The 25224-nt window shown below is 45.4% G+C and overlaps 1 long non-coding RNA gene across 1 annotated transcript in view; it reads left to right on the forward strand.

Moving 5' to 3' along the window:
* LOC137517788 (uncharacterized) overlaps window positions 1-24764 on the forward strand; it is an 84207-nt gene extending 59443 nt beyond the window's left edge. Inside the window, exon 3 of the long non-coding RNA XR_011020666.1 lies at window positions 24209-24764. This is a non-coding gene — a long non-coding RNA (uncharacterized lncRNA). The remainder of the gene's footprint in view (window positions 1-24208) is intronic.
* Window positions 24765-25224: the final 460 nt, after the last annotated feature.

Genomic DNA, 25224 nt, shown 5'->3' on the forward strand with positions numbered 1-25224 from the left:
CTCTGTGTACACCGCTCAGCCAGACTATATACCATTGTTTACTGCCACTCTGATTCTGCTGGGAACAGTAGTACACCGCTCGCTCAGCCAGACTATATAGCATTGTGTTTACTGCCACTCTGTGTACACCGCTCAGCCACACTATATAGCATTGCGTACTCTGCCAGTCAGTGTGTATATTGCTGGGATCAGTAATACTCCACTCACCGTCAACCACTATATGAGCTCAACATGAGTTCCCCAGAGACCTCCGCTGTGAGCAGCACTCCCAACAACAGCAACAGCCAACGCCCCACGCAAGCTATAACATCCACCCCAGCAGCCAGTGGTCAGCAGCAGCCCTCCCCGGAGGAGAACGTTGTGTCCATCAGTCCGTCGCCAGAGCGATTAATGAGGGCTGCCATTGAGGAGATGATGGGGCCTGATGTGGAGGAGGAGGTCTGGCTCAGGCCAGCATCCCAAGTTAATGTTGAGGACGATGAGGGGTCTGTGTCTGGGGATGTTGGGGTGGCAGAGGTGGTGGGTGGGTCAGACTCAGGAGAAGAGTTGTATGATGAGGATGATGATCGGGACCATCTGTATGTGCCTCAGAGTCCGACCCCGGAAAACATGTTGTATCGTGTGTTTAGGTACTAAAATCTGCGTTCCCTCCCAGTAGTGTTGGGCGAACAGTGTTTGCCACTGTTTGGGTTCTGCAGAACATCACCCTGTTCGGGGTGACTATATAGCAGACTATATAGCATTGTGTTTAATGCCACTCTGTGTACACGGCTCAGCCACACTATATAGCATTGTGTTTACTTCCACTCTGTGTCTGCTGGGAACAGTAGTACACCGCTCACCCGCCACTGTATAGCATTGTGCTCTGTGTCACTGCTGACAATAGTGGTACACCGCTCACCCACCACTGTATAGCATTTCTGTACTGCCACTGTACTGCTGCCAGTCAGCGTGTACTTTAAGGATAAGTGAAATGAGGAAGAAATCCGGTGAAAGAGGGAGGGGCAAGGGAAGAGGTGTTTCCCCTGACGGTTCACGTACAGGCCACAGGGGAGCACCCAAGAAAACCCACTCAATACTGCCCATGTTGTCCAGGACAACAACCCTCACAGATCCAAAAGAACAGGACCAGATAATTACTTGGATGACCTCTCAAGCGTCCAGCAGTGGGTTAAGCAGCACCAGCACATCACGCACGAGGTCCGAGTCCTCAGCCAGTTAAAGTCTGGGCTTTCTTTGAAGACTGCACTGAGGATGTTACCATGGCGATTTGCAAGGTGTGCAAGACCCGCCTGAGCAGGGGGAAAAGTATTAACAACCTCTCCACCACCAGCATGAGCCGCCACATTCTATCCAAACATCCCACTCTGTGGGCAAACGCGGCAGGACAGGGTACCACCAGCAACACTGCCTCCCTTGGGTTCACCAGACTCACCACCAGACCCGCCTCAGCAGCAGCAGTAGCCCAGCCATTGCGTGGTTCACAACATTCACAAACATCAGACGATGCTGACACTGTCACTTTCCGGACTAGTGCTCTTGAGGTCTCCCAGTGTTCATCAAACACAACAACCAACAGCCCTTCGGTGTGCAGCGCTACGGTTGAGTTGTCTGTCTCTGAGATGTTTGAGCACAAGAGGAAATTGCCAGCAAATGACCCCCGGGCCGTGGCAGTAACAGCCAGCCAGCATAGCCAAGCTTCTGGCCTGCGAAATGCTGCCATATCGAGTGGTGGAGACAAACAGCTTCAAGGGCATGATGTCAGTGGCCATCCCACGTTACGTGGTTCCCAGCCGCTACCACTTTGCGCGCTCTGCAGTGCCTGAGTTGCATGAGCACGTGGTCAGCTAAATAACCCGAAGCTTGAAGAATGCCGTTGCCTGCAAGGTTCACCTCACCACTGACACCTGGACGAGTGCGTTCGGCCAGGGTCGATACATCTCCCTTACCGCGCACTGGGTGAACCTTGTGGAGCCTGGCAGCGATTCCTCACCTGCTACGGCGCGGGTGTTGCCCACGCCGCAAACAGCTGGATAACAACAGCAGCACCTACCTCTCTGACTCCTTCTCCTCCAACGCATCTCAAAGCTGTACCTCATCCGGAAATGCTAACCCAGCACCAGCAGCAGTAGGATCGTGGAAGCAGTGCAGCACAGCTGTTGGCATGCGTCAGCAAGCGTTGCTGAAGCTGATCTGCCTTGGGGATAAGCAGCACACAGGGGAGGAAATTTGGAGGGGAATAAAGGAACAGACGGATTTGTGGCTGGCACCGCTGGACCTGAAACCGGGCATGAAGCTAGACACCTGGCACGAACTGGCAATGTACGCAATAGAGGTGCTGGCTTGCCCGGCAGCCAGCGTTATGTCGGAACGCTGTTTCAGTGCTGCCGGAGGCATCATCACAGATCGGCGTATCCGCCTCTCCACAGAAAATGCAGACCGTCTGACTCAAATTAAAATGAATCAATCCTGGATTGGAAACGACTACGCAACACTCCTGGACCCCAACCAAGTAACATGACCGATGAACATCTGGGATGGTTTAGCGTTTCCGGTCCCTGTTTATTGAACCTCTCATCTGTATTACATTTATGACTGCATGGCGGCAAAAAGCATTGCTGCTATATCCGCACGCTTTTTGTCCTCATGCAAGGCCTGGGTTGTTGTGTCTCACAAAGCGTGGCCTTCTCCTCCTGCGCCTCCTCCTGTTCCATCACGTGTGCTGCTGCTGCTGCTGCTGCTGCTGGGTTACCGTTGCCGGTCCCTGTTTATGGAACCTCTTATCTTTATTACATTTATGACTACATGGCGGTACAAAGCATGCTATCCGCACGCTTTTTGTCCTCATGCAAGGCCTGGGTTGTTGTGTCTCACAAAGCGTGGCCTTCTCCTCCTGCGCCTCCTCCTGTTCCATCACGTGTGCTGCTGCTGCTGCTGCTGCTGCTGGGTTACCGTTGCCGGTCCCTGTTTATGGAACCTCTTATCTTTATTACATTTATGACTACATGGCGGTACAAAGCATGCTATCCGCACGCTTTTTGTCCTCATGCAAGGCCTGGGTTGTTGTGTCTCACAAAGCGTGGCCTTCTCCTCCTGCGCCTCCTCCTGTTCCATCACGTGTGCTGCTGCTGCTGCTGCTGCTGGGTTAGCGTTGCCGCGTGGTCCCTGTTTATTGAACCTCTTATCTTTATTACATTTATGACTACATGGCGGTACAAAGCATGCTATCCGCACGCTTTTTGTCCTCATGCAAGGCCTGGGTTGTTGTGTCTCACAAAGCGTGGCCTTCTCCTCCTGCGCCTCCTCCTGTTCCATCACGTGTGCTGCTGCTGGGTTAGCGTTGCCGCGTGGTCCCTGTTTATTGAACCACTTATCTTTATTACATTTATGACTGCATGGTGGTACAAAGCATGCTATCCGCACGCTTCTTGTCCTCATGCAAGGCCTGGGTTGTTGTGTCTCAAAGCGTGGCCTTCTCCTCCTGCGCCACCCTCCTCCTGTTCCATCACGTGTGCTGCTGCTGGGTTAGCATTACCGGTCCCTTTTCCTGGAACCTCTTATATGTATTACATTTATGACTGCATGCCGACAAAAAGCATGTTACCTGTGCAAAGAAAACAGACATTTCCCGCATTTAAAAGACAGTTTTCCCTTTGAAACTTTAAAATCGATTTTCTCAAAAACTATAAGCTCTTTTTGCTAAATTTTTTTTCCTCTTGTACCCACTCCCAAGGTGCACATACCCTGTAAATTTGGGGTATGTAGCATGTAAGGAGGCTTTACAAACCACAAAAGTTCGGGTCCCCATTGACTTCCATTATGTTCAGAGTTCGGGTCGAACACCCGAACATCGCGGCCATGTTCGGCCTGTTCGGCCCGAACCCGAACATCTAGATGTTCGCCCAACACTAGCTGACAGCTCTTTTTTTTTAACACTAAAGCATTTTAAGGGTAGTGCCACTTTTGTTTAAAAAAGTGAGATAATATACATCTGTTATTATTATTATTATTATTATTATTATTATTATTATTATTGTTCATAGTATTATTATTATTAGTAGTAGTAGTAGCAGCAGTAGAAGTAGTATTGATTTATATATTATTATTATTATTATTATTATTATTTAGTATTTATATAGCGCCGACATATTACGCAGCGCTGTACAGTGTATATATATATATCTTGTCACTAACTGTCCCTCAAAGGAGCTCACAATCTAATCCCTACCATTGCCATATGTCTATATTATGTAGTGTACTGTAGTCTAGGGCCAATTTTTTTTAGGGGGAGTTAATTAACTTATCCGTATGTTTTTTTAATGTGGGGGGAAACCGGAGTGCCCGGAGGAAACCCACACAGACACGGAGAGAACATACAAACTCTTTGCAGATAGTGCCCTGGCTGGGATTCGAACCAGGGACCCAGTGCTGCAAGGCGAGAGAGCTAACCACTACGCCACCGTGCTGCCCCATGACATATATTGCTTCCCATGACACTGTACAATAGACAGTACATACAGTTACTTGAACAGCAAAGATACATAAAATACACAGCTTAACAGCTCAATCTGTAAACTGTATAGGAAAAACATGATAAATAAATACCGTATTTTTCGGACCATAAGACGCTCTGGACCATAAGACGCACCTAGGTTTTGTGGACAAAAATCAGGAATAAAAATTATATACTTCCTGGTTTCATGAGGGCAGCCATCCTGGTGTGTCCATGGCACAGGGATGTCTTATGGACCTTTTCCCCCAATCCCCCCAAATTATAATGGCTCCTTTGTACCTCTTGTGTCCCTCCTTGTCCTCCTCAGTCCTTCCATGTCCTTCCTGTGGCCCCCATATCCTTCCTGCTTTCGTCCTGTGTCCCCCTTTTTCTGTCCTGTGTCCCCCTCTGTGTCCTGGGGATATCCTGTCGCCTTTTGCTGAATCTCCCATGGCCCCCTTCAGATGCCTGCCAGCTAATCACTCACCGCACCAATGCCCCATTGTGTCACAGGTGGCCTCCATGATTATTCATCCTTCAGATGTCAGCAAATCTTGTGGGGGCGCTGTCAATCATGGCCGCTGCAGCGGCCCGACACGCTGACCCCTGCCGTCACTCTTCCTACTGGCCGGATCCGCGTACAGCAGCGTCTATGCGGGCATTCCATTAAGTCCGCTCTGCCAAAGGGCTGCCTCGTTCTTCCTCCAACGTCCATTTTAACTTGCTGCCAGTCATGGTCAGACACGCTGACCCATATGCCGTCCACCGCGATCAAGCACTTATCCTCCCGGCATCTGCCTCCATTTGTCCCTATCAGGCGCCGCCAGCCAATCAGGAGGGGGCCGATGGTCTTGAGGGCGGGAGCATTCTGGCCAATCATTGCACTCGATTGGCCAGAATGGCAGAGCCTGCTCCCGCCCTCAAGACCATCGGCCTCCTCCTGATTGGCTGGCGGCGCCTGATAGGGACAAATGGAGGCAGATGCCGGGAGGAACAGTGCGCGATCGCGGTGGACGGCATATGGGTCGGCGTGTCTGTCCATGACTGGCAGCAAGTTAAAATGGACGTTGGAGGAAGAACGAGGCAGCCCTTTGGCAGAGCGGACTTAATGGAATGCCCGCATAGATGCTGCTTTACGCGGATCCGGCCAGTAGGAAGAGTGACGGCAGGGGTCAGCGTGTCGGGCCGCTGCAGCGGCCATGATTGACAGCGCTCCCACAAGATTTGCTGGCATCTGAAGGATGAATAATCATGGAGGCCACCTGGACATTATCATTAAAGTGAGTGACACAATGGGGCATTGGTGCGGTGGGCGGCAGGGGTTAGCGTGTCTGACCGCTGTGCGTGTGTAGGTCCCTGATGCTGGTCCCAATTGTTACATTCGGACCATAAGACGCACATACTTTTCCCCCCCACTTTTGAGGGAGAAAAAGTGCGTCTTATGGTCCGGAAAATACGGTACACATATTACAAGGCAGTACTAGAACACATTAGAGAGCGATTCCTAATTTTCTACAATTTAAAGTCTAAGGGGCTAAGACTAAAAACATAAAAAAAACACTTATTTGCATGTACAGCTGCAAAACATATAACACAACATTCAAATGTAATACAGTATCTTTTGGACCATAAGATGCTCCTGACCATATGACTCACCTAGATTTAGAGGTCAAATACCGGGGAAAACTAAATATAATAAATATGGTGTGCCTGTGGTTCAGGGGCATTTTATGGACCTTCCCCCACCTATTGCTATGACTCTTTTCAGAATCAGAATCAGAATCAGAATCTTTTATTTCGCCAAGCACGACTGGGTCGTGCCCGGAATTGGGCTTGGCACGTACAGGGTACTGATACACAATATAGTTACAGATACAGGACAGGACATGCAGTAGGAACATAACATTTACAGAATACAGAACATTATATGACCTTTATGCGGAGGAGGACAGTGTGGCATAGGTTATAATACAAAAAAAGCCAAAAGGTATGCTTTAGCTGGAGCGCAGTCTATGTGCGGAGTACTTCAGTGTGTGTGTCATGGTATTGTGGGGTGAGGATGGTCATTTCCATGGAGAGAGTTCAGGAGGTTGACAGCCGATGGAAAGAAGCTGTTCTTGTGTCTTGAGGTCCTGGTGTAGATGGAGCGGAACCGGAGCTTCCGGCTCGAGGGGAGCTGGTTAAAGAAGCGGTAGCCTGGGTGTGAGCGGTCGTTTGCGATCTTTAATGCTCTGGTGTTCAGCCTGGAGTGGTAGAGGAGGTCCAGAGTGGGAAGGGATCTCCCGATGATTCTCTCCGCAGATCTGATGACCCTCTGCAGTTTGAGCCTGTCGCTGGCGGAGGAGCTGGCATACCAGACCAGGATGGATGAGCATAGGACAGATTCGATTGTGGCTGAGTAGAAGTTTGTCAGAAGTTTTTGGACCACACCGAACTTTTTCAGTTGGCGGAGAAAGAAAAGTCTCTGTTGGGCTTTCCTCTGTGTTAAGGCAGTGTTGGCGTTCCACCTCAGGTCATTGGAGATAGTTGTGCCCAGTAGGCGGACACTGGGGACTCTTTCTACTTCCTTGCCATCAATGTGGATTGGAGGTGGGGTAGGGGCGTGTCTCCTGAAATCAACGATCATCTCTACCGTTTTCGCTGTGTTTAGGACCAGACCGTTCTCTCTGCACCAGCAGCATATATTTCCGACCTGGTGGCGGTACGCCTTCTCATCATTTTTGGTGATGAGACCTACAATGGTCGTGTCATCAGCAAATTTGATTACCTTTACTGAGTCTGACGTGGATTTGCAGTTGTTCGTATACAGCGAGAACAGAAACGGCGACAGGACGCAACCTTGTGGAGCCCCTGTGTTTGTGATTCTAGGTTGCGAGGAGATGGTGCCTAACCTGACGACCTGGGACCTGTTGGTGAGGAAGTCCGTGATCCACAGGCGTAGGGTGGGGTGGACTCCCAGCTCAGCGAGATTGTCTTGAAGTATTTTAGGGCTGATGGTATTGAATGCTGAGCTGAAGTCCAGTAGGAGGATCCTGGCGTAGGAGTCTGGTCTGTCCAGGTGGTCGTAGACAAGCTCCAAGCAGATGTTGATGGCGTCATCGGTGGACCTGTTTGATCTGTACGCGAACTGGTGCGGATCCATCAGTCCCTCTGTGGAGTGCTTAAGGAGGGGTAGCACCATGCTTTCCAAAGCTTTCATGATCACGGATGTAAGTGCCACGGGCCTGAAGTTGTTGAGGTCGAGGATGCCCTGCTTTTTCAGGACAGGGATAATGGTGGACCTCTTGAAGCACGCGGGAACTTTGCCTACCTGGAGGGACCTGGTGAAGATGGAAGAGAGGGTGGAAGCGAGCTGACGAGCACAGGTTTTCAGGCAGGCTGGTGACACTCCGTCCGGACCCGAGGCTTTCCTGGCATTTAACCTTAACAAGTGTTTCAGAACATCCGCCTCCCTCACTGACGGTGGGGGTGAGTGCGGGCCCAGGGCTACAGTGGCAGATTGCACAGGTGGCTGTGGGGATCCTGCAGGTGCTGGCTGGTTCTCGAATCTTTTGTATCCCCCCTTGTGCCTTTTGTGTCCTCCTCTGTCCCCTGCGTCTTTCCCTATCACTCCTGTGTCTCCCCTTGTCCCTCTGCATCCTCCTCTGTCCTTTTGAGCCCTCCTCTGTGCCATCCCCTGTCCCCGGCTTTCAACAGCATGCTGTGTTCAAGTCAGCTTGTAGAATTCAGTCTATCATACTTTGATGTTTGAGGCTTCAGAATGTGCCAACATTGATAGCTAATGGTAATCAGTGGTGCTCGGATACCCCCAATCACGAATTTGAGTAAATCTGATCATGACAGTATCGGAATCTGGATAAGCCATGATCGTAATACCGACTTAATGCCCAATTCCGAATTCCACTCGGATTTTAACCATGATTAAAAGTGATATCCATGATCATGGCTGTGATCACGATTTGACTTTAACGTTAATAGCAAAGCCCCCATACTTGCTACAATCACCAAAATTGCACAGATTATAAAGGTGAGAAGTGGCTACAACATAAAAAAAATTGACTGAGTGACTACAACTTACTTAAGTTGATCACTGGCTGGCTAGCTAAGTACAAGTATCAAATACAGTAATAAAGCAGTAAAATCATTGAACACGTGCCTGCCTGCACTACGCACAGCAAAGTAACTGCATGCTGGCACAGTACAATGTCACTGACTACACTGAGTGACTAGTCTACAACTAACTTAAGTTGATCACTCACTGGCTGGCTAGCTAAATACAAGTATCAAATGCAGTAATAGACCACTAAAATCAGTGAACACCTGCCTGCCTGCAGCTGTGTACTAAGCACAGCACTCAGTAGACGGTGACTGACAACTACACTGACTACAACTAACTTAAAGAGAATCTGTACTCTAGAATTCTTACAACAAAAAGCATACCATTCTATTCATTATGTTCTCCTGGGCCCCTCTGTGCTGTTTCTGCCACTCCCTGCTGCAATCCTGGCTTGCAATTGCCAGTTTTAGGCAGTGTTTACAAAAAAAAAGACATGGCATGTGATAGGCTGAGAGGAACTCAGTCTGGGACTCACACAGAGCATGCAGGGGGCCTGGAGAGGGTGTGCATATCTTCTATCCTATCACAAGGAGAGCAGCACATTCCTGCCTCAGCTGACAAAGCTGACAAAGGAAAGAAGATTAGATCATGTAACAGAGATAATACAGCCACTGTGCAACTAGGAAAGGCTGCAGTAAGACAGACCACATTAGAACAGGTATAGGAACTTATAGGATAGAAAAAATAAGGCTGAACATTTTGTTACACAGTCTCTTTAAGTTAATCTCTGGCTGACTAGCTAAATACAAGTATCACATACAGAAATAGAGCAATAAAATGAGTTAAAATGCTGTCTTTTAAACAAAAAACGCTGTTGCTGTGGAACAATATGGCCTGGAGATACTCTCAGTACCACAGACTCTAGCAAGGATGACATGACTGCCACTTTATGTACAGGAGGGGAGGGCAGATACAGGAGGGGAGGGCAGAGCCTCCCCTGCTATGATTAGTTGATAGGGCCTATGCTGGGGCCTCTGATTGGCTCAGTGATGTCATTTCCCCCAGTCATGGATTCGGAGTCTTGGTCATGGCCGTGATCATGGGTAGAATCCGAGTACCACCGGCTGAAGTCGTGATTGGAATCCGTGATTGCGGTACGATCACGGATTCCAATCACAATGTCGGATTCGGGAAGAAGGCCTCATGATCACAGCTATGCCGTGATCATGAGGCCGTAATGAGCACCACTGATGGTAATATCTCTGTTTTTCTCCACAAAACACTTACTAATAGCATTCAGTAGGTTACAGAAAAGAACTGCCTGATCTTCTGTAATTAGTACCAGGCAGTTAATGTGTACAGTCATCATATGACCATTGCCCAACCCTGCAAGTTTTGCCTGAACTAGGAAAGATTTACATGTCTATCCTATGTTGTCTGTATTCATGGTAGAATAGGCCTGCTTGTTATGCTTCACAGTTACTTTAGTGTTACCATGAGATCAGCCAGTGCCATGGGTGTCTTCGTTCTCTTGCAATGAACATGCATACTGGGCCAATCTTAGCATACATGTTCATAGAAAGTCTATTGGAAAGTTGGGTCATGCCTGCAAGCCTGGTTGCCATCTGATGTCTCTAGGTACTTTTAACTTAATGCAGTCATAGATTTTAGTCCTCTCTGCCCCCCCCCCCCCCCCCACACACACACACACACTTCCCCTATGTCCTCCTCTGTCCCAGATTTCCTTATGTCTTCCTCTGTCCCGGATTTTCCTATGTCCTCCTCTGTCCTCTGCTTTCCCTATGTCCTCCTCTGTTCCAGATTTTCCTATGTCCTCCTCTGTCCCCTGCATTCCCTATATCCTCCTCTTTGCCCGGCAGTCTGTAATGCCCCGCAACGAGATACAGAAGTACCTCATGAAAAAATGTTACCTCCGCCATCCTTTCATGCAGGCTTGAACTTGATTACCCCGCTGCTCCATTTGTTGAATGGAGCTGAACGTCTCTCAGGCGGGAGCATGCTCATCATTGGGGCCAATCACAGCACTCCCTGATGGAGATAAAAAAGTAAGCCAGGCTTCCTCTCTGTCATGTGTCATGTTTAGTGTAGCTGTAAGTAGGACATCTAGATAATGGCATCTGCAGCACTTTAGAACCATTACTTGTTGCGAGAGTCAGCAAGGTGCATTCCATGTAGTGCTTCAGGTGATCCTGATACTTCCTCCTTCTGGCTTGGATGAAGGAAGCATCGGAGTCAGGTAAAGCGTGATGTGGAACACAGCTTTATGGCTCTCTCCCCAAGCAATGGTTCTGTAGTTCTGCAAATGACATTATCTGGGTTTCCGAATTAAGAAACCCGGATTTGAACAGCAACACACTAGTCATGTCAATCTCTGGGACACAGATGGTGGAAGAGAGGGGTGTTGAAAAGCAAGGGATGTTCCATTCATTGCAAAACTCATCCATTGTCCATGCATAACGGAAGCCAGATCTACAAGAATCTTAAGTGGTGGGCAGTTTGCACCACATGAATGTCTTCGTGTTGCTTTACTTACAAATTGAGCCACACATAGATTACATAATTTCTGGGTCGTCACTCTGTTGTATCCATACTACACCAAAATGGCAAAATCAGGGATGGTCGTTGTCAGCCAACTTCGCTACGCTGGAACTACGCGTAGTTTTACGCAATTACGCTTCACCAAACTACGGCTTCGAAATCAAATATTCGCTTTGTATGCATTTCGTAGAATACGCAATTACGCGTAGTGCGAAGCGTAGTGTATGCGGATGCTTATGCCTGTATGCAGAAAATTTTACGCATTATTTCCTCTTTAGGTGCTTGTCCCGGGAACTCTTCTATGCGTACATTCCCCTTTCCAATGCGTACATTTGTAAGCATACAATCGTACGCGGAAAAATAGACGCGAGTAATGCATACGTAGTTCACTACGCAATACACATGTTAACTACGCATAGTAAGCGTAAGCTACGCGTAAATTCGTAAGCGTAGTTCTGCAACTTCACCTACGAACTACGATGCGTAGATGCAAACTACGATGCGTAAATTCGCACTGGCGTAATTTCTGCTCATCCCTGGGCAAAATATATCCCCCAAGAGAAGAGGTGTAAGGCCCGACAGGTTATGTCCCCAATCAGTCTGTATTCCCCAATCTATTGCCATGGCTCTGAGCCCAGCCCACGGTCTTCACATATAGACAAGCTCCCACGTGAACAGGACATGTTATTTGTCTCCTGACTACAGTTATTGTTACCCCTAGGTTTTAACGTGCAAGTCATACAGACTGCAGTAGAGAGGACAATAACCCACCAGAACCCCACTGAGGCAAATAACACAGTTCAATAGTGCATAAGTATCACACAGGGCTATTACCTTGATTCAGGAGGATGAGGCCCTCAGCATTGATTGTCAGTAATGACAGATGTATCAGGAACAGGCATTGAATGATCCAGGCAATATATGAGAGAGTTTATGCTAGGTCCACATGCAAGGTTATTCAACAGGCAGTGAATGATCCAGGCAATATATGAGAGAGCTCATGCAAGGTCCACATGCAAGGTTAGTCAAGCAACAGGCAAGGATTAGTTCAAGTATAACTAGAGTGTCCAGTAACAAGCAATGGTCGGCCCAGGTAGCATGCAAGAGTATCCAGTTAACAGGCAGAGGTTGTTCCAGGCAGCAGACAAGAGTGTCCAGTAAACAAGCAGAGGTCAGTCCAGGTGGCAGGCAAGGGTATCCAGCTACACCAATACGTTACAATTAAGGCACGGATACGTCCCTACTTTCTCCGTGTTCCCCTCACTTTGTTTGATGTGGTAGCCCTGAGAGGCATGAACGAGAGGTTGCCTCTCAAATGTTTTTTATAAAGCTACACCGAAACTGTATTTACGGCTAAATTTTCTGGTTCTAATATTTAATGCGTTGATTTTAATGTTGCAGGCATTTATACATGTTGTTGATTGCATGTCGTTTTTTAGGTGGTCAGTGGCAGTCCATTGCAGGAAGTGCCTGGATTACGGTCAGTCTTGTCTTGTTTTTTATTGGTAGCCGATGTGGAGTGCTATATGACCGTGAAGATGTTTTTTATGAATGGACATTGAACAATGGGTTAAAGGGAAAGGGCGGAGCTAACCACATTGGGTGTGGTGGCCAGCCCTGAATCTATATTATGCTGTATGTACCTTCTTTTGTTGTTATACACCTGAGGAAGGATGTAATATCAGTAACATGTAGTGTACACTTGTTCCGAATACAGCAAATTTCATTGCAGCCATTGGTGTGCCGTCTCTTGTGTTCTATTGGTGATTTCCTGAAGCTGTAGGAGAAATCCGGCTGAGACAAGGCACCGGCCAGCTATAGGTCTAGTGGACCCAGCACACGAGTTCTCCAGGCATCTACTGTGGTTGGATCAAGGGTATCCAGTTAACAGGCAGAGGTAGGTAGAGGCAGCAGGCAAGAGTATTCCGTAGCAGCCAGAGGTTGGTCCCAGCAGCAGGCAAGAGTATCCAGGAATCAAAGCAAGGGTTTATAACAGCAGACAAGAATGGGCAAATGCAAGCCAAGGTTGAGATCCAATAATTCAACAATGTGAGTGTGCACCTAGCCACAACTATGCTTATCACGTGCGATGACTGGGAGCACTCGGCAGGCTTAAATACAACTTTCATCCAATCAGTGGCCAGCCACAATCTGCACATCCAATCACACAGCAGTAACCAGGGGCGTAACTAGACATCACTGGGCCCCCCTGCAAAACTTTGGATGGGTCCCCCCAGGTGTTGTTGCTGAAGAGGGACGTGCTGAAAGTAGCCCAAGCTGAGGAAAGGAGGGGAATCAGGCCCCCCTCCCCACTGCTGTTTGTGCCTGCTGCTCCCCCTTCCCATGCTGTACCCACTCCTGCCTCTAAAAATGGCCCTGGAGGGCCCCAGAGCATGTCCCCCCCTCAGGCTTCTCCCCCAAGGTAGAGATGAGCGTAATGACTTAATTACGATTTCGCAAAATTTCACGTAATTAGTGTAATTACGATTATGGCCGTAAGTACATAATCGTAATGAAGAAGGATTTCGCGAAATTCCGCGTAAGCGTAATTTTCGCATTACAGTGGGTATCGTGAAATTATGTTTGCCTTGCATGCAACCGTTTGTAAGCGTAGTTACATATCGTAATTTCGCGATAGTTCATATTACTGTAAGCGTTAATTTTCGTGTCGTTTTCGCGTTACGGAATGCTATTTCGCATATAAAATTCGCCATGTAGTGATATTTTGCATCAAAATTCGCCATGCAAATGAAAATGCCTTTGGCGAAAATTCGCGAGCAATCCTGCTAACACGTAATTACAAAATTCGCGAAATTACGAAGAAATGCGAAATTACGTTATGGTTTAACGCGAAATTACGTTATGGTTTACGCGAAATTATGCGTTGAAAATTACGCTTACAGTATTTTCAATTACGATTTTAATGGCAATTACGCTACCATAATTTCGCATCGTAATAGCAAATTTCGCATGCGTAATTATAGTAACGCGAAATTTCGAAAATTTTGGCTCAACACTACCCCAAGGGCCCCCCTGTGGATGCATCTCTTCCAGGGGCTATTGTTATGCCCCTGGTGGTAACCTACCTAGGTGTCAGCTGTAACGTCAGCTGACAGACAACGCGCTGACTTTTGTTTACATATGTGGAGGGCGTACTGGGAACGCGCCCTCTGCCTATCAGGATGTGCATCCTGCGTTCCAGCAGCAGCGTCATCAGCGGGGAACAAGCACCGAGACCCGGAAGCGACAGATTCCACCTGGGTCTCAGCAGAAACACTCTCAATGACAGGTAGGTTCCTTATAAGAGGAAAGCATGGCTGTTATAGCCACCAATCACCCCCAGGTGTTTTGCGTGGCATGATTGCAATAGGAGATGCAGTCATGTGGGCAAAGGGGGGTTATGAGAAAGGGAATTAAACTAGGAAAATTGTCTTTTTTGATCCACTTGGTTTTCCTTCCTGAACCTGAGTTTTGCACTGGAAGATTTTCTCTAGAATTCTGTCTGTTGGGTGCAACCAGTTCCTTCTAACAAAGGACTGTTGGCTAAAGCTTACTGAACTGTCTTTATTACTGTTTATTGCATTTAAACCAGCAACTTTTTTTCTAAATTTGCATGACCCGCTGGCGAACACTTCCGGTTTCGCCGTCACCGGCCGACAGGCATGGGAACGCGAGTAATTGTTCGCATTCCCAGCCTGTATATCGCCCCCTATGCTGCTATTGCGGCCTCCTGGCCTGTCGGCCGGTGACAGCGAAATTGGAAGTGTTCGCCGGCGGGTCCAGAAGCATCGGACCGGAGCTGCGAGGGCACCGATCGGCTGCAGGGGGCTGAGGGAAGCCCCAGGTGAGTTGATCTCATTTTTTTAACCGGCTTTAGGTTCACTTTAAGCTAATATTCATTTCCAATCACAAGGTGTATATGTTTCTGTAGTACCCCTTTCACATTGTGTCTATTGCATTGTCAATGCAGTGGACAGCAGAATTGCTTGCAAATTTTCGCCAAAGTCATTTTCGCATCAAAAATGCCATATTAATTTTCGCATTTTGTCTGCAAAAATACGCATTTTTTTCCGCATTTTTGCCCAAATAGTTAACTTAAAAAGCAAGCGCCATATTGTCGACCAATTTGCAATTTTCGAAAACAACTGCCATATTCAAAATGTACTTTGCGCGAACATGTGAAAATGTATAGAAGTAATGTCTTTTCTCCCCATATTAGGCCTTACAGAAAGCAAAAAATCTAAGTGAAAAAACAATAAACTAAATTTCTCCCTTTTTAAGTTGAAATTAACCTATTTTAGTTCCTGGACGTATAAACTACGTCCAGGAACCATGTGCGCTACCGTGCGCTGCCGTGGCCGATCGCGAGCGTGTACGTGCGCTCCTGGTCTGCGGTTCGTTAGCCAGGCAATCAGTGAATCGGGCTATGGTGCCCGATCACTGATTCCTCTCCCCCGCTAAAAAAGCGACAGCTTCTCTCGGAAGCTGCGCTTTTTCTGGCTGTTGCCTCCCCCATGCGTCTCTCTAAGCGTATATTATGCTTAGAGTGACGTCATGTAAACAAACTCATGGCCGCCATCTTGTGGCCAAAAAGTAAAACTACAACTAAAAAGTAAAAAAAAATTAAAACTTAAGACACATTTACATTATAAAACTATTGTTTACATCCCACCCTCCCAAAAATACCCAAATAAAATGTTTAATATAAAAAAAAACATTACAATAATAAAAAAATGTAAATATTTACCTAGGGGTCTAAACTTTTTAAATATCAATATAAAGATTAAATATTTCTATATTTTTTTTTTATTTTAAACTTGTAAATAGTGATAGATGCAAAACGGAAAAAATGCACCTTTATTTCCAAATAAAATATTGTCGCCATACATTGTGATTGGGACATAATTTTAACTGTGTAATAACCGTTACATATGGGCAAATACAATACGTGAGTTTTAATTATGGATTCATGTATTATTTTAAAACTATAATGGCTGAAAACTGAGAAATAATGATTTTTTTCCGTTTTTTTCTTATTCTTCCTGTTAAAATGCATTTACAGTAAAGTGGCTCTTAGCAAAATGTACCCCCCAGAGAAAGCCTTAGCCTAATTGGTGGCGGAACAAGATATAGATCAGTTCATTGTGATAAGTAGTGATAAAGTTATAGGCTTATCAATGGGAGGTGAACATTGCTCAAGTGAAAACGACGGAACGCGAATGGGTTAAAGCAAAAACAACCTACTAAATTATTTGAGCGTATTTTCGCTTGATGAAAAGAAAATTTTACTTATTTTTGCAAATATAACGCAAAAAGAATATCGGAAATTTTGCTCGTCATCACTGGTGGACAACTGATGTGCAAGGGACATGCATAAACATGTACCATGTGTCCATGCTTTCTATAAGACCTGTCACAAATAAGTTGCATTGTCTGCTAAGCTACAACATGGAGCTGTACATTTCTCTGGACAGCGGAATGTATAGTTGTTCATCAAATAAAGGCCCCCAGACCCTCAATGCAGAGTTATATACATGGCATTAAATGCATTATCTACTGCACACATATGTTTGAAAGGCCCCTTACATCTAAGACTGAAAAAAAGTCCTGGGTAAATGATATGCTATTAGATCTTATGTGTATGGGGCATTTCTTTTTTGTTTGAAGAGTGCTTTATTTGTGTTTACTTCGAAGATTCATTTGCATTTAAACAGCATTTAATTTGTGTTTCAGTACAGATTGATCGAAATCACCCACAGATTTCAATACAAGCAACAAAACACTTCTAAAGCAGCAATATGAAAGGCTGTATTTAGCAAAAAGGAATTGAAAGTGAAGCAGGTCAAACACAACTAAAACTCAGATCACAATTCCCAGTAAGATCCTGCTCAAAGGTTTTAAAATTCTTCATCTTTCCAAAGAGCTTAAGAAATGTAGACCAGAGGGAGTCAGTATCATACTAGGAAAGTCAGTCAGTATAATGCCAAAATTACAGTATAATAATTTACTTTTGTATGCATGCAAACTGACTGCTTAGCAGGTTATAGACGACCTCTGTTTGAACCTCTTCTTTTCGTATCCTTTAATTTCTGCTTTTATTTCTTAAAGAAAACCCGAACTGAAAATTAAAAGTAAAAATAACCATACACAAGTCATACTTACCTTCCATGTAGTCTACTCCGCAGTGTCTTTCTCCTCTCCCGCGTCCTGTTTGTTCACTGTGATCAAGGGAATTTTCCGTCCTCCATTTTGAAAATGGCCATTACCCATAACAGCTTTCTGGTCAGCACACAGTTAAACTGTAACATCGCCCACTTGAGCCATAGAGAAACACGGACATTACCTGGTACATCAGTTTTCCTCTCAGCTATAACTGACAGAAACTGATAAATAACTGACAGCAACTGATATATTTCATATCTGACAAAATATTGTCAGAACTGGAAGGGATTATTGTCAGAAGAAAATGGTGAGCTTCTGAGAAGAACTGATGGCAAGGTAACTATGCAATGTTCATTTGAAGTTACCGCATGTGTTTATTTTAAATATTTTTACTCAGTACAGGTTCCCTTTAACCCCCTTCCCCCTTGTCTCCTCTGGTTCTGGTACAACTATCTTTGTGTGGAGACCAATGGGAAGTAAGGTGGCTGACTGGTGTTGACAGCCATGTACACAGTGTTAGAAGTGGCCCTAATGAGTAAGGTATACATCTTCACAAATTGCCGACTCCTTGGCGCTATTAAATGGTAGTATTCATATTTTACCAACAAAAGCCATTTTAAATGAATTCTCGAAAAAAGTCATTTGGCCTCCTTTTGTGCCTGTTGTTTGTTGTTGCTCTTTTAATTGCTACATTTGATTGACTTAGTCAACACATTGCTTTTCTGGTCCTTCATCTTGTCAACTGTGGCTAGATTGATAAAATGCAAATGAACAAATCATTAACGAGTACGAGTTATGAATCTCTCAGGCAGTTCAGGACCCTATCAAATCCTGCACCTATTACTTTGCGTGATTGATGTACTATTGTAAGTGATTGTTCCTGATCTTATTAAATCTTATTGATTTTTTCCCAGTTTCTATTTTATGCAGGACCAGGCTTGGACTATTATGAATGTTGCTGAACACCGTTAATCAAGCTTACACAGCTATTTTGATGGGAAACAATTAAAAGTCTCGTGCTTTACCTTGCAGTTGGCTGCAGGGATATGAACCTCAGCTTGGTTATAATGAAAAAAAAAAGACATTCTCCTTCAAGCGCTATAAACCAATTTATAATTATGATCCCAAATAACAAATTGATGCAATATACATATACATTACTTATTTAATTTTGTTTAAAATAATTAACAAATAAATCTATAATATATATTAAAAAAAAAACATTAATACAAAACAATGGTGGCCTTGACTACGTTGCATATTTTTTATGATTATGCATTTACAATCTTAAGTAGATAAAGTCTTTCACTTACTGATCATAATGAAGGGATGCTCAGCCATGTATGGCCCTACATTCAATAACTTTTAAAGTGGAATGAACTTTCTCATTTGAGTCCTGCTGAGGCAATCTGGTTGTTAAAATAATGGCCGACATGCCCCTAGAACTGGATAATTCTGTAGTATTTCTTCAAAAATCATAATTTTAGGCATGGCTGAGTTGGTTTCAGAAATACATATGAGGCTAGGGTTCTTAATGTGTTGCCAGGTAAACCATTTTATTATAACACTGTACAAAAGGCTTGATTACATGCAAAAACCAGCCATCTAAAACACTTTAAAACTTTGCTGGAGATTCTGTGCGACACAATAATAATGAACATGGACACGACTCTGACCAAAAACCATCTTATCTAAGCCGGCAGTTCATACATTCCTCCACACACACTTGCAGCCATGGCTCCCAAAAACGCACTTGAAATACTATAGTTCAGTGGATAGTTGCTTGATCAGTTGTAAGGCAACCCATAGGGAGCAGAGGGTTCCGACTGTATGACAGTGAAAGACAGCAGGTATATTGCAATCCCGTACTTCTCACAGAGATAGTCCCATATATTGGTACAGCAGCAGCAACTAACAGCCATACACAGACAATTGCGCTGTTTATCTCACCACCTCCGTCGTGTAGTTCCTTCAGTGGGTACTCACACTGCCAACAACTTGCCACTGGGGTTTGGATCTTTGAAGCGGAATTCCGCTTATGCTCCGTGTGTGCCGGTGTATTAGCTAGCACTCTAGCAGCCAGGCATTTCACCCTCTCCCATGCGTTTGGATCATGCAGATCTCCAGGACGCCAGCGGTAACTTCCGCAGTCTGGTCAGCATGCAGAGTATGGAGTAGGTCACATGGACGTGCAGGCTCCGCCCATCTACGCGTTTCCCACCCCTAAGTGGGCGATTCGTCAGGATGTCCATTAAGGCATTCAACAGTCCTTCCTTTTAGCTTCCTCCCTATGTTGACTCCTCCCCTCTCTGTTGGGTGTCATGCAGCATCATTATAAAAATTCCGTGCAGCACACTCGGACATTTGGTTACAGATTTTAAATTTACTTATGAAAATCAATTAACCTTCTGAGGACCGCCCAGCGTAAATCCTACGCTGCACGTGTGGCTGTTTAACTCTGATGCGGTGTAGTATTTACGCCACCTGCTTTACCCACTCCTGCCGTGATCGTGTACACCTGAGAGGGAAGATAAAGATGTCATATGACAGCTGACTAGTGTTGGGCAAACACCTGGATGTTCGGGTTCGGGAAAGTTCGCCGAACATGGCCGCGATGTTCGGCATGTTCGGGCCGAACCCCAAACTCCCTGAACATCCCGCTTTTGGGGGCCCTATGGGGTCGCAGGCATAAGGGGGGAGCATGCCCCGATCGCGGGGGGGGGGGGCGGAAATTCCCCCCACCCCCTCCGCTAGCGCTCCCCCCTCTGCCCGCTTCCCCATACAAAAGTTTAAGGAAAGTAACGGTGGTAGTGGATGGCCTGGCAGTGGCACTGTGGAGTGAGGAGGAGGAGTCCGGAGAGTGACGCGTTGAGGGAGGCCGGGCAGCGGGCGGTTCAGCGGTAGTACCCTTGTGGTACTTCCGCCCTTTCTCTGACCTCACGCCCGCTGCCCGGCCTCCCTCAACGCGTCACCCTCCGGACTCCTCCTCCTCACTCCACAGTGCCACTGCCAGGCCATCCACTACCACCGGTACTTTCCTTAAACTTTTGTATGGGGAAGCGGGCAGAGGGGGGAGCGCTAGCGGAAGGGGTGGGGGGAATTTCCGACCCCCCCCCCCCGCGATCGGGGCATGCTCCCCCCTTATGCCTGCGACCCCATAGGGGGGCCGTATTCGGAATTGAGCCGTTCGGGCAAACGCGAACAGTTTGGCCGAACACCACCAGGTGTTCAGCCGAACTCAAACATCACCCGAACAGGGTGATGTTCTGCAGAACCCGAACAGTGGCGAACACTGTTCGCCCAACACTACAGCTGACATCTCCCCTCACTGATCAGGAGCCATGGCGATTGGCTCCTGATCACCTGGTCATTACGATCGTCTGCCAATCATAGTGATCACTGAAAGCAGAGGCGGTAGGAGGGGAATAAGAGGATCGGGACTCACCTTCCTGATGTTCCCCTGACATTTGTCGCGCCCCTTCACTCTGCCCGGCTGAAAAAATATCCCCTTCTCTTCCAGGACCAGATTTGTACATTTTACCACCCAAAGCCCACTGTCAACACTACCCAGCCCATTGTGTATCCTCTGGTCTATCCTATGCTCCCCTGTCCTGTGCTTCCCCCATTATGTGCTGTGCTTGATTGCTCTGCCCTGTGTATGCAAGGCAGCCACGAATCGGGTCTGTTGTTTGGTAGTTTAACTTTCTGAGCATTCCAGCCCACTAGTAAGTTAATTTTAATAAAAATGCATCCTCGGGTCCTAAGAGAATTAAGTTCAGTTATAGATAAACCCCTTTATCTTATCTTTTGTGACTCTCTTGCAACTGGCAGAGTGCCAGTGGATTGGCGTACAGCCCATGTTTTCCCATTATTTAAGAAGGGCAAAAAATTACATCCAGGAAATTATAGACCTGTAAGCTTAACATCAGTTGTATGCAAACTATTTGAGGGGTTACTAAGAGATACTATACATGACTTCATAGTAGAAAATAATCTTATTTCTCAGCATCAACATGGGTTTACTAAAGACAGGTCCTGTTTGACTAACATGCTCAGCTTTTATGAGGTAGTGAATGCTAATATGGATATTGGGAATGCTGTAGATGTGATATACTTGGACTTTGCAAAGGCCTTCGACACTGTTCCCCACAGAAGTCTGGTGCAAAAGTTGAGGATGCAAGGACTGGGGAAGAGTCTGTGTGCATGGATAGGGAACTGGCTAATGGACAGAAAACAAAGAGTTGTGGTCAATGGATCGTACTCAAAATAGGAGACTGTTAGCAGTGGGGTCCCACAGGGGTCTGTACTGGGTCCAGTGCTCTTCAATGTATTTATTAATGACCTAGTAGATGCAGTAGTGAGCAATGTTGCTATTTTTGCAGATGATACAAAATTGTGCAGAATCATCAACTCTCAGGAAGATAGTGTCATATTGCAACAGGATCTGGATAGGATGGCTATATGGGCACATACATGGCAGATGAAATTCAATGTTGACAAATGTAAAGTCATGCATTTTGGACGTACTAATGGTCTAGCACCATACAAAATAAATAGGATACAGTTGGGGACATCAAACTTGGAGAAGGACTTAGGAGTACTCATTGACAACAAGTTAAATAATCGTACTCAATGCCAAGCAGCTGCAGCTAAAGCTAACAAAATTTTGGGATACATTAAAAGGGAAATTAAAACTTGAGATGCTAGCATAATATTGCCCCTGTTTAACTCTCTAGTAAGGCCACATCTGGAATATGGAATTCAGTTCTGGGCACCACATTACAAAAAAGATATTGCAGTTTTAGAGCAGGTGCAGAGACGAGCAACAAAATTGATACGTGGGATGGAAGGTCTCACTTATCAAGAAAGGTTAGATAAACTGGGTTTATTTAGTCTAGAGAAAAGACGCCTTAGAGGGGATCTAATTAACATGTATAAATACATCAGAGGGCAATATAATAGCTTGGCGGATGAGCTTTTTGTCCCTAGGACTTCTCTAAGGACTAGAGGACATGATCTGCGCATGGAGGAAAAACGTTTTAGCCACTTATTTAGGAAAGGGTTCTTTACAGTTAGAGTGATTAAGATGTGGAATGCATTGCCACAGGAAGTCGTTATGGCAAACTCTATACCTGCATTTAAAGGGGGCTTAGATGCTTTCCTTGCGTTGAAAGACATCCATGGCTACAATTACTAGGTAATGCCTAATGATGTTGATCCAGGGATTTTATCTGATTGCCATCTGGAGTCAGGAAGGAATTTTTCCCTTTAGGGGCTAATTGGACCATGCCTTGTAAGGGTTTTTTCGCCTTCCTCTGGATCAACAGGGATATGTGAGGAAGCAGGCTGGTGTTGTACTTTATACTGGTTGAACTCAATGGACGTATGTCTTTTTTCAACCAAAATAACTATGTAACTATGTAACTATTATACATAAAGTAGTTTTCACTTTGTCTGTTTTGTCTTCAAATAACCAGTTTCTTCAAATTGCCTATTTCTTAAATAATAATAATAATATTAATAAAAAAAATCTGTTGAACCTGATTGGGTACATGAAGATAAACAGGTAAAGTGAACATTTCTCTAATCTCTTATTATAACATTAGGCCTTAAATATTTGTTGCCCATTGTAAACTATTTCCTCTTCCTAATTTACATTCTTAAATGTATTGCTGGTGGTGACACCTTTAGCCTGCCAGGTGATGTCTGCAGAAGGAGATGCTGCTTGCTTGGCAGTTGGAAACAGCAGTTATTTCCCACAATGCAATTTGATTCTCAGGCAGCAGACTGTCAGGACCATGGTCATGACATCACACTGTGGGAGGGGTTTTACCACTATATCAGCTACACAGACCACCCTGATGATTTATTTGAGAAAAGTTAAATATTTCTCATGGAAAAGGGGGTCTTGGCTACTGATTGGGATGAAGTTCAATCCTTGGTTAAGGTACCTGTACTGTTATTATTATTATTTAGTTGTTGTGTGTCAGTGTTCTGTCAGAGAGTGGCAGAGATCCCGTTGGTTTCGGCACTGTGGCCAGAAGTGGCAGTGCCAGGATTGCAGAGTAGAAGTGCAGTGGGTTGTGATCATGCTGGGGGTCCCTGGCAAAGGTGCAGTGGTAGTCTGGTGGGGAGAAGGGGCCAGAGAAAGGGTTTGAGTAGACCCTGTTTGATTCTGCCATCCTTGCCATGTCAGCTGTGCTGGGGGACAAGGGATAAACAAGCTTAGGGAGGGGAGATTAATTCTTACTTCTTATCAATATTTTTTTTTAAAAAATGCATAGCATCCCTTTGAAATGGCAAGGCGGGCTGGATAGAGCTTCCCCATTTTAAACAATCTCATGAATTTGCAGTAGTGAGGTAGAAATCCCTTCTGAAAATCCTGTTACCAGGTCAGGGGCAGGGCAAGAGGCTCATGCCGGCTCCTGGTGCTGACTGAGTGGGAGGTAGGAGTAACTACATGTGGTGGTAGGTCCTAGCGGGAGATGTTTAGTGGAATCTGGAAGCCCCCTTTCATGATAAGGAGTATCCCAAAAGTCAGTCTATTTCCAGGTAAATACGTAAAAAGGGGTAATTTTGTCCCTTTACATATTAAAAGGCAAATTGTAAAAATTAATCTTTCTTAAAAAAAAATAAAAAAGAATTGTAGGTTAAGATTTTACGAACTTAACTAGTTTGTTTATATTTGGTATAACAGTTCACACGCTAGACAGGATTAATATACAATTTGTTAACTATTGTTTTCTCATGTCATCATCCTATGGCTATGTAACAATGATAATCAGATATATTCTGTTTCTGTTTTTTAAATAAACTTTCAAAGTAAAAAGAAAATAAAAAATAATAATAACAACAACAACAATAATAATGATGTGTATCCTTTTATTATATTTATGTTGTTTCCTTCTTTAACCTTATTTTCTTCTGTTTGATTTCAGCATCTCTGTCACTCCAAGTTGGACTATTGCCACACTTTTATGGAATCCTCTGCTTCCCTAACACAACCACTACCAGTGACAGCACTCTTGGCACCATTGACACTTACACCACGCAATGTCCTCCTGCACACAAGCTGTAATAGATAGAAGGGAACCCTGGCAAAAGCATCTTTGAATCTCTCACCGGGGCTCCCTATTCATTCATTACCTCACACAGACATCAGCAGCAAGTCACAGTAATGGAATTTGCTAGTAACTCTTGTGAGTTTTCTTTTACTGGTGAAATATTTCAAGTTTGTGTGCGGCGTAGGGGGTGATGCACTCATCTCACCTAACTGCCTGAAGTGTATGTGAGCGTTTCTGGTGTCCCAGATAGGCCAGGTGTATTTACACCTTCTGATAGGGAGTGTATAGTCGTGTTTCCTCCTGGTGTGATATAGATTGGGCTTGTGTGGACACATGCAACAGAGGAAGGGTAGCAGGTTTGCTTACATGACACCTGCGTGCCCCTCGCTCACATACATTGGGCTTGATTCACAAAGCGGTGCTAACCCAGTTAGAGACTTTAGGCATGATAACCATTGCACCACTCTGGTGAAAAGCCAGTTTAGGTGTGATAAGTTTAGGCATGATAAGTTTAGGTGTGAAAAGTTTAGGCATGCTAAGTTTAGATAAGTTTAGATCGCTTGCAAAGTCCCGCACGCAAAGCAGCGCCATTAAACTTTATACGAAGTGCACCAGTCTTTGCTAGGGTAAAACTTTTGATCAGCTGTGCACTGCGGTGCTAACGCAGTTGGCGCTTAAACTTATCACACCTAAACTTATCACACCTAAACTTATCATGCCTAAACTTATCACACCTAAACTTATCACACCTAAACTTATCATGCCTAAACAGAGTTTAGGCGTGATAAAGGGCTTTTCACCAGGGTGCTAACTGTTAGCACCGCTTTGTGAATCAGGTCCCATATGTTTAGATAAGTTTAGATCGCGCGCAAAGTCCCACACGCAAAGCA

This window comes from Hyperolius riggenbachi, chromosome 5, assembly GCF_040937935.1.
Source record: "Hyperolius riggenbachi isolate aHypRig1 chromosome 5, aHypRig1.pri, whole genome shotgun sequence".
NCBI classification, from domain to species: Eukaryota; Metazoa; Chordata; class Amphibia; order Anura; family Hyperoliidae; genus Hyperolius; species Hyperolius riggenbachi.